Genomic DNA, 8,615 nt, shown 5'->3' on the forward strand with positions numbered 1-8,615 from the left:
CTTATACGGCTTAGCCTGTCTTATACTTAAGTAACGTATAAGGTAGCGCTATAGTAGTATTATAGTAACGTCTTTAGCGTTATTAAAGACAGGTCGCTACCTTATTATAGATAGACTATATAAGTTTGCCCTTACCTATACGTTCTAGACGTTGTTTAAAGTCTACTACCTTCTTATTAAGGTAAAGGTTAAGTAGAGGCGTAGCTATTTTAGACTTAAGAAACTAAACAAGAGTTACTTAGTACGCTCTTATAATAATGTAAAGGTACTATAACTACTTTATAGTAAGGTCCTTTACGATCTCCTTAGCTTATTACCTAAAGGGGCAGTACTAGACCTTTACGCTATATACTATAGTACTCTAGATTACTTTTGTATAAATCTCTTTTACGTATAGTAGGCTATATCCTTATATAGATATAGTAAGCCTTATAAGCGTAAACTACTAGGTAGTAAACTTTTGTTTAATAGCGTTAAGGTAGCCCTTTTACCTAAGCTTTTAATCTATCTAAACTCTTAGAAAGTAGGCCTTTTAGACTAAGGGTATAACCTAGCCGTTAAGGTAGACAGACGTCGTTAGTATAGCGTAAGTATAAGTAAGGTAAAGGAGCTTACTCTTTTTAAGAGTAAACTCTATTCCTCTTGTTTATACTTACTAGCTATAAGTCTACTACGTCCCTTTAAGGTACTAGCGTGTCTTTATCGTGTCTTTACTAAATACTAAAAGGTTAAGGTCGTTAGTAAACCCTACTATAATAAGGCTTATATATCTTTATAGTAGCGTATACAAGCTAGTAGTATAGAGAAAGAAGAGGATAAGAGAGAAGGGCAAGCCTTATAGTACTCTTATAGTAACCTCTTAAGGCAGTACTACCTTCTTATTAAAGAAGAGGCTAGCTGTCTAATTAGTAAGAAAGCTATATACCTACTATATAGCCTATATAAAGAACCTTAGGTATTAGAGAGTATAAAAGAGGCGTATATAGTTTACTATATTAAAGGTACCTTTAATGTCTAGTTAAAAGAAGGACGCTATAGCCTTATAGCTCTATACTATATATATAGCGTTAACTACTACTTTAACTATAAGGTCTATTAAGTGTTATAGCCGGTTTCTTATCTACATTTCTAAGAAGAGCCCTTACGACTCTATAGTATTAGTAAAGCACTAGCTAATTACTAACTTAATTACTTTACTTATTACGCTTAAGAGTAATATTAGCCTATAGGCCCTAGCGGTTTATTACTGTTTAAGGGTCTTTCTAGGCTTATATAGTACTACTACCTTTACTACTTTAAACTACGCTAGGACGTGCCCTAGCTAGAGGCTTATAGTTACTACTACTATAAGGAGCTTAGCTAAAGGGCGCCTATATACCTTAAGAAAGCTAGTAAGTAGTAGGTTAGGTCTTAGTACCTTTTAGGTACCTGTCTTTTAAAGAACGTTAGTAATGTCTACCTCTATTATAGTGTCGTTAATAGTAAACTACTAGTACTACTTGTTCTAAAGGTCTAGAACAACGTTACTAAGATTAGCTACTAATTCTAAAAAGAACTACTAGCCTAACACTATTACTTTATTATAGTAGCTTATAGCTAGTACTTCTCTATTAGTACTCTAAAGAGAAAAGAGTAAGGCCGGTTCTAGGGGTATATAGCTATAGAGCCTAGCCTACCTTTTAAGACTCTAGAGTTTCTATTAGTCTTTTAAGGTAGTAGTAAAGGCACTATACTAGCTCTTAGTCTTTATATCTTAGATCGTCTAGAGTTAGTAAGTACTAGCCTACTAGAGGTCGTACTAGTAAAGTTTAGTTAGGGTAGTAGTATATTAATAGCGTACTACCTGTGTTTACTAGATAGCCTTAAGGACCTTACTACTCTACTAAGGTTTAGTACGCCTTTAGCTAACCTTTTTTCTTAGAGTAGATAAGTCTATAATATATATAAGCTAAGAGGTAAGTAAGTTAACGGCCTTATTAACCTTATAAGGTATATCTAGCGGCTTAGAAAAGAGGTAGAGCCTCTTAGCCTTAATCGCTACTAGCTCTTAGTCTATTAGGGTCTAGCTCTATTCTAGTACCTCTATAACTCTCTTATAGCGATCCTTTACTTAGGTAATAACCTTAATTAGCTAGGCGTAGTAGTTAGATCCCTTATACCTTAGGTTACCTTAGTAGGTATACTAGAGCGTTACTATAGCCTATACGTAATTAATTATTAAGTCTTGTTTACTATATCTTTTTTAGGTTAGCTCTTTCTAAGGTATACGTAGTAAGAGCTACTACTTATAGGCTAGATAAAGGAGGGTCTCTAATTTAGGGGTAGTCCTACTAGCTCTGTCCTAGAGTAAGTAGTAAAGGTTTATGTTACTTATAATAATCTATAGCCCTTCTAAGTCTTTTCTAGTAAGCCGCTAGAGAAGGCTAGTCTAGCCTAAGGAGTTAGGAATTAGTAAGTATATTAACTAGATAGTAATACCTTATAAAGTAACGTAACACTAGTCGACACTAGTCTCTACTACCTAAGTAAGAGATAGGTACTACTTATAAACGTAGATAACTATACGGCCTTTACCCTTATAGACTTACTAGTACTTTACCTATACTAAGTAGTAGACTATCTTTATCTGTTTATTATACTATAGCTTCTAGATTACTATAACGTTAGCTTTATAGCTATCGTAAAGCGCTATTAAGGTAAGGCTATTTCTTCTTATAGTATTCTAGTATACTATTATTAATTTTATTACTAAGAGTCTAGGATCTATAAGTCTTATGTTATAAAAGGGTCGCTAGACCCTTAGTTAGTTCCCTAGCTTAACATCTCTATAATATTATAGCTCTAAACCGTTACTATATCTAGCGCCTTAATAAAAGGGCGCCTACGCCTTACTAGAGTCCTTACTATAGGCTTCTTATTATTGCCTGTCTATAGTCTCTTAAGTACTACGACCTAGTAGCTATCGTTACTATCTTATAAGGACGCTAGTATAACGCTAAGTACTTAGCTAGTAAAGCTACTCTTTAATACCTTAAACTGTCTAAGTCTCTACTAATATATAGTATATACCTACTCCTTTACCTTAAGGGCCTTAAGATACTAATAGTCTTATACTATATATAGTCTACTATAGTTAACACATCTCTTCTTACTATTAAGTTAAGGGCACTCTTCTTTACTCTAAGGGTACGCTACTCTTATATAGTAGCTATACTAGGCCTAGTTCTTATAGAACTACCTAATGTAGCCGAACTAGTAGTACTAGAAGTATCTTTAGATTTGTAGGTCAGCTAAATATAGCTTGTAGTTAAAGATCTAGGCTTACTAGATTAGCTTTTGTTTATATAGGCGCGTTATTATATTAGTACTTTAGAGGTATAATACTATTGTTATAAACTTTACTATAAAGGCCCTAACAAGCTTAACTTTAACCTTTATAACATACGGCGTATAGGCTTAGATCTCTACTAGTAGCGCTCCTAATTCTACTTATATAACCTAGTCTACTAGTAGGCCTTTTACGATTACTATAAACTTACTCTTATAGAGCTAGGCTATAGGCCTAAACGCCCTTTATACCTAGCTCTAATCCTAGATTATAGTCTTTAGTATAGCCTCTTTAAAGGTAAGGATAGTGTCGCTACTAGAGAGCTAGTAGGTCGCTACTACCTTAGCGCCTCTAATCGCTATATTAGCTACTATTACTACTTTAATAGCGCTATAATATACTAGGTCTTCTACCTGTCTATCTACTCTAATCCTTAGCTCTCTAATCTGTCTTTCTAGTATTACTTATACTCTTATTAGGTACTAGCCTACTACTAACGTATATATAGCCTAAGGGGCCGCTACTACTATTAGCCTCTAAAAGGCCTTCTTTAATATCGTTCTTAATTACTTAATCGTTACTAGGTCGTTATTAAAGAGGGTCTTAAGGGTACGTAAGAAGGTCTTTATATTTACTACCTTTAGCTCTACTACTACTATTGTTATTATAATAAGGTCGTAAAGAAGGCGTAACGCTTTATCCTCTTTACCTAGTATTATATAAGCTTTAATTCTTTATATAATTTTCTTTGTCTTATTATCTCTACTATCTCTACTACTCTCTAGCTCTTTACTATAGCTCTTAGTTAAGGTATAAGAGTACTAGCTCCTACTTGTAAGTAGGTAGTATTAGCTTTGTTTAAGTCTAGTACACCTACTATCTATTACTATAGGCTTGCCTATAGTCCGCTAGTACTCTAGAGGGTATCTAAAGGTACTAATTTTAATTCTATCGTTTGTTTTTAAGTTTTTAGGGTAGTAAGAGGTGTAGACGACTATTGTAAAAGTTTTTTAACTTTATTTATATTCTATAACTTTATAGTAGTAATAAAGAAAGGTAAGAGTACTTATATACTAATCTATTAGCTACTATCTACTAGCTAATTCCTATAGTTCTATCTAGCTAAGCGCTACCTAGTAAAAGAGTTATAAGAGAGGGAGTAGCCCTAGCTAGTAGCTAGCGCCTTACTAGCGCCTTACTAGCGTCCTATTAGTATATTTAGTATTACTAGGCTAGAAGGTTAAGTTCTAGTAAGGTAGTAATAAAGACCTAGCGCTCTAGTAGTACTATAATAGTATAAACGTAAGTAGTAGTACGTAGGTTTTTACCTAGCTTTAGTACGGTTTTACTACGTGATTTATATAGTATAGAGGTTCTGTATACAGTAGGCATAGGTAGTAAGAACAATAATAATATAGTCTTTATATAATAATAATATTATCTTTAATAGTATCTACTACTACTTTATCCTTTACTTTCTTACTTTCTTTAGATCTTTATAAATCGTATACATACTACCTTTAAGTTAGTAGTAACTTTATATTAGAGTAAAGAATACTTATAACTTTCTTAAAATATAATACGTACTTTTTAAAGATAGTAATATAGTCTTAGTATACTTATAGCGCCTTTTCTATAAGCTAATTATAACGCTCTACCTTTATATTTATAGTTATAGTAAACTTATTATAAAGCTCTATTTAATAGGTAATTTTTACTAAATAACCTAACTTTTATTTTATATACTCTTTCTTATCTACTTTATTACTATATAATCTCTTTTTTACTAACATTATAGACCTAGACTTTAAATACTAGAGGCTCTTCTTTACTAAAGTTTAGGTAGCCTAAATTATAGCTTATACATATTAGCTTTAACTTTACTATAAACAATAGGCTATCTTACTTTATCCTTTTTTATAATAGCCTTTTATAATTTAATCCCTTTAGCTCTAAGAGTAGATATAACTTAGTAGTATTAACAAAGCTATAACGTAAGAGCGTTACCTTAAGAAGGATTATACTTATAAAAATATATTCTTTTTTTAAATTCTTATAGTAGATACATTTTATAAACGCTACTACTATACTATTAGGTCGTAACTTCTTATAAAAAAGGGATACTTATAACTATTATCCTTATATTTAAGGGCTATACCTTATAAATCTTATATTACTATCTAGTTTAAATAGTACTTATAAGCGATAAAACACTTAGTAAGAGCTATAGCTTTAAAGGTAATTCTGTATTAGTTTATTAAAAGAAAGGGCGGCGTTAGTATATTTATATTAAGTAAAAAGAAGAAAAGAAGATAATAAACTAGTAAAAACAAGTCTTTATATACCTCTTAGTATTATAAAGAAGAGACTAAGTAAAAGAAGATAAAAGAAGTGTTTTTTTATATTTACTTAAAAAATACGATTATAAGTAATATAGTTTAATCTTTATAACTACCTACTATTAGTATACTATTAACCTTTTAGTAAGAGGTAATAAAGGATTTCTAAAAGTAGTAAAAGAGTAAGGAATACTAGTATACCTAGGTAATATAGTTTGTACTATATATTAAGGGTCTTATAACTACCTAACGACTTACTAGTACTTTACTTTAAGGTGTCTTTACTAATAGTAAATAAAAGAAGTATAAGGTAGAGATCTAAAAGTATAATATATAACAGAAATCTTATAGTTTAGCTATATGTCTCTACTATACTATAAAGTCGCTACTACTCTCTTTTTCTTAATACTACTAGTTATATAGTTATATATTTACTTACTAATTTATTTCTTTATTTTAAGAAAGGGCGTTTAAAGGCTATATTAGTACCTGTCGCGGCCTTACTATAACCTAATAGCTACTTATAAGCTTCTAAAGTTAAAAGCTAAAAAAGAAGAATACTATATTAGGTACTCTAATATATAAGATTATAATAGCTTAGAAATTAAGTATAAGGTAACTACGTACTATAACTAAGGTAATAGTAGTATTAAGAAGTATAAGAATAAGAAAAGAAAGAGAGAAAGAAAAAGGATTTATTATTATTATTATTATTCTTACTACTTATACCTACTATATATAGAACCTTTGTACTATATAAATTACGTAGTAAAACCGTACTAAAGCTAGGTAAAAACCTACGTACTACTACTTATATTTACACTATTATAGTACTACTAAGGCGCTAGGTCCTTATTACTATCTTACTAGAACTTAACCTTCTAGCCTAGTAATACTAAACATACTAACAAGATACTAGTAAGGCGCTAGTAAGGTACTAGCTACTAGCTAGGGCTACTCTCTCTCTTATAACTTCTTTACTAGGTAGCGCTTAGCTAGATAGAACTATAAGAATTAGCTAGTAGATAGTAGCTAACAGATTAGTATATAAGCGCTCTTACCTTTCTTTATTACTACTATAAAGTTACAGAACGTCTATAGTGCTCTTAGGTAAAGTACTTACTATAAAGCTTACTACTATTAGTCTAGCTACTAGTAGTTAAGAACTAGGTAAGCCGCTATCTCTAGGGCCTTACTATAAAGGTACTAGAGGGTTACTACCTCTAGTACTCTACGCTTAAAAAGAAAAGCCTAGAGTCTAACCTTACTAGTATAGATCTATGTTAAAAGAGAGCTCTTATACTTATAAAAGAGTAGGTACTTCTTAAGGGTATCTACTAAGAGGGTAGGTAGTATAGTTAAGGCGGCGCCCTAGTAGTATACTAGTAAGCTATTGTATTAAGACTATTATACCTTCTAGTTCCCTTATAAGGTCTCTTTTAGAAAGGAGTCTCTATACTAGTCTTTTACTTATATAGCTTAGCCTGTCTTATACTTAAGTAATGTATAAGGTAGTACTATAGTAGCGCTATAATAGCGTTTCTAGCGTTATTAAAGACAGGTCGCTACCTTATTATAGATAGACTATATAAGTTCGCCCTTACCTATACGTTTAAGACGTTATTTAAAGTCTACTACTTACTTGTTAAGGTAGAGGTTAAGTAAAGGCGTAGCTATTTTAGACTTAAGGAACTAGATAAGGGTCGCCTAGTACGCCCTTATAATAGCTTAAAGGTACTATAACTACTATATAGTAAGGTCTTTTATAATCTCCTTAGCTTACTACTTAGAGGGGTAGTACTAGACCCTTACGCTATATACTATAGTACTCTAGATTACCTTTATATAGATCTCTCTTACGTATAGTAGGCTATATCTTTACGTAGACGTAGTAAGCCTTATAAGCGTAAACTACTAGATAGTAAACTTTTGTTTAATAGCGTTAAGGTAGCCTTTTTATCTAAGCTTTTAATCTATCTAAACTCTTAGAAAGCGTACCTCTTAGACTAAGGGTATAACCTAGTTATTAAGGTAGACAGGCGTTATTAGTATAGTATAAGTATAAGTAAAGTAAAAGAGCTTACTCTTTTTAAGGGCAAACTCTATCCTTCTTATACGCGACTATTAGCTATATACTTACTACGTCTCTTTAAAGTACTAGCGTGTCTTTATTGTGTTTTTACTAAAAGCTAAGAGGTTAAGGTCGTTAGTAAACCTTACTATAATAAGGCCTATATAACTTTATAGTAGTATATATAAGCTAGTAGTATAGAGAAGAAAGAGGATAAGAGAAAAGTACAAGCCTTATAGTACCCTTATAGTAACTTCTTAAGGCGGCGCTACCTCCTTATTAAAGAAGAGACTAGCTGTCTAATTAGTAAAGAAGCTATACACTTACTATACGGCCTATATAAGGAACCTTAAGTACTAGAGAGTATAAAGAAGGCGTATATAGTCTACTATATTAAAGGCGCCTTTAATATCGAGTTAAAGGAGAGATACTACAGCCTTATAGCTTTACGTTATATACGTAGTATTAACTACTATTTTAACTATAAGGTCTATTAAGTACTATAGCTAGTTTCTTATCTACATTTCTAAAAAGAGCCCTTACGACTCTATAGTATTAGTAAAGCGCCGGCTAATTACTAACTCGATTACTTTACTTATTATATTTAAGAGTAATATTAGCCTATAGGCCTTAGTAGTTTGTTACTACTTAAAGGTCTTTCTAGGCTTACATAGTACTACTACCTTTACTACTTTAAATTACGTAAGAAAGTGCCTTAGCTAAAGGCTTATAGTCGTTATTACTATAAGAAGCTTAGCTAAGAGGCGCCTATATACCTTAAGAAAGCTAGTAAGTAGTAGGTTAAGGCCTAGTACCTTTTAGGTACCTGTCTTTTAGAGAACGTTAGTAATATCTGCCTTTATTATAGTGTCGTTAA

Source organism: Amorphotheca resinae, assembly GCF_003019875.1.
Source record: "Amorphotheca resinae ATCC 22711 unplaced genomic scaffold M430scaffold_12, whole genome shotgun sequence".
Classification (NCBI taxonomy): domain Eukaryota; kingdom Fungi; phylum Ascomycota; class Leotiomycetes; order Helotiales; family Amorphothecaceae; genus Amorphotheca; species Amorphotheca resinae.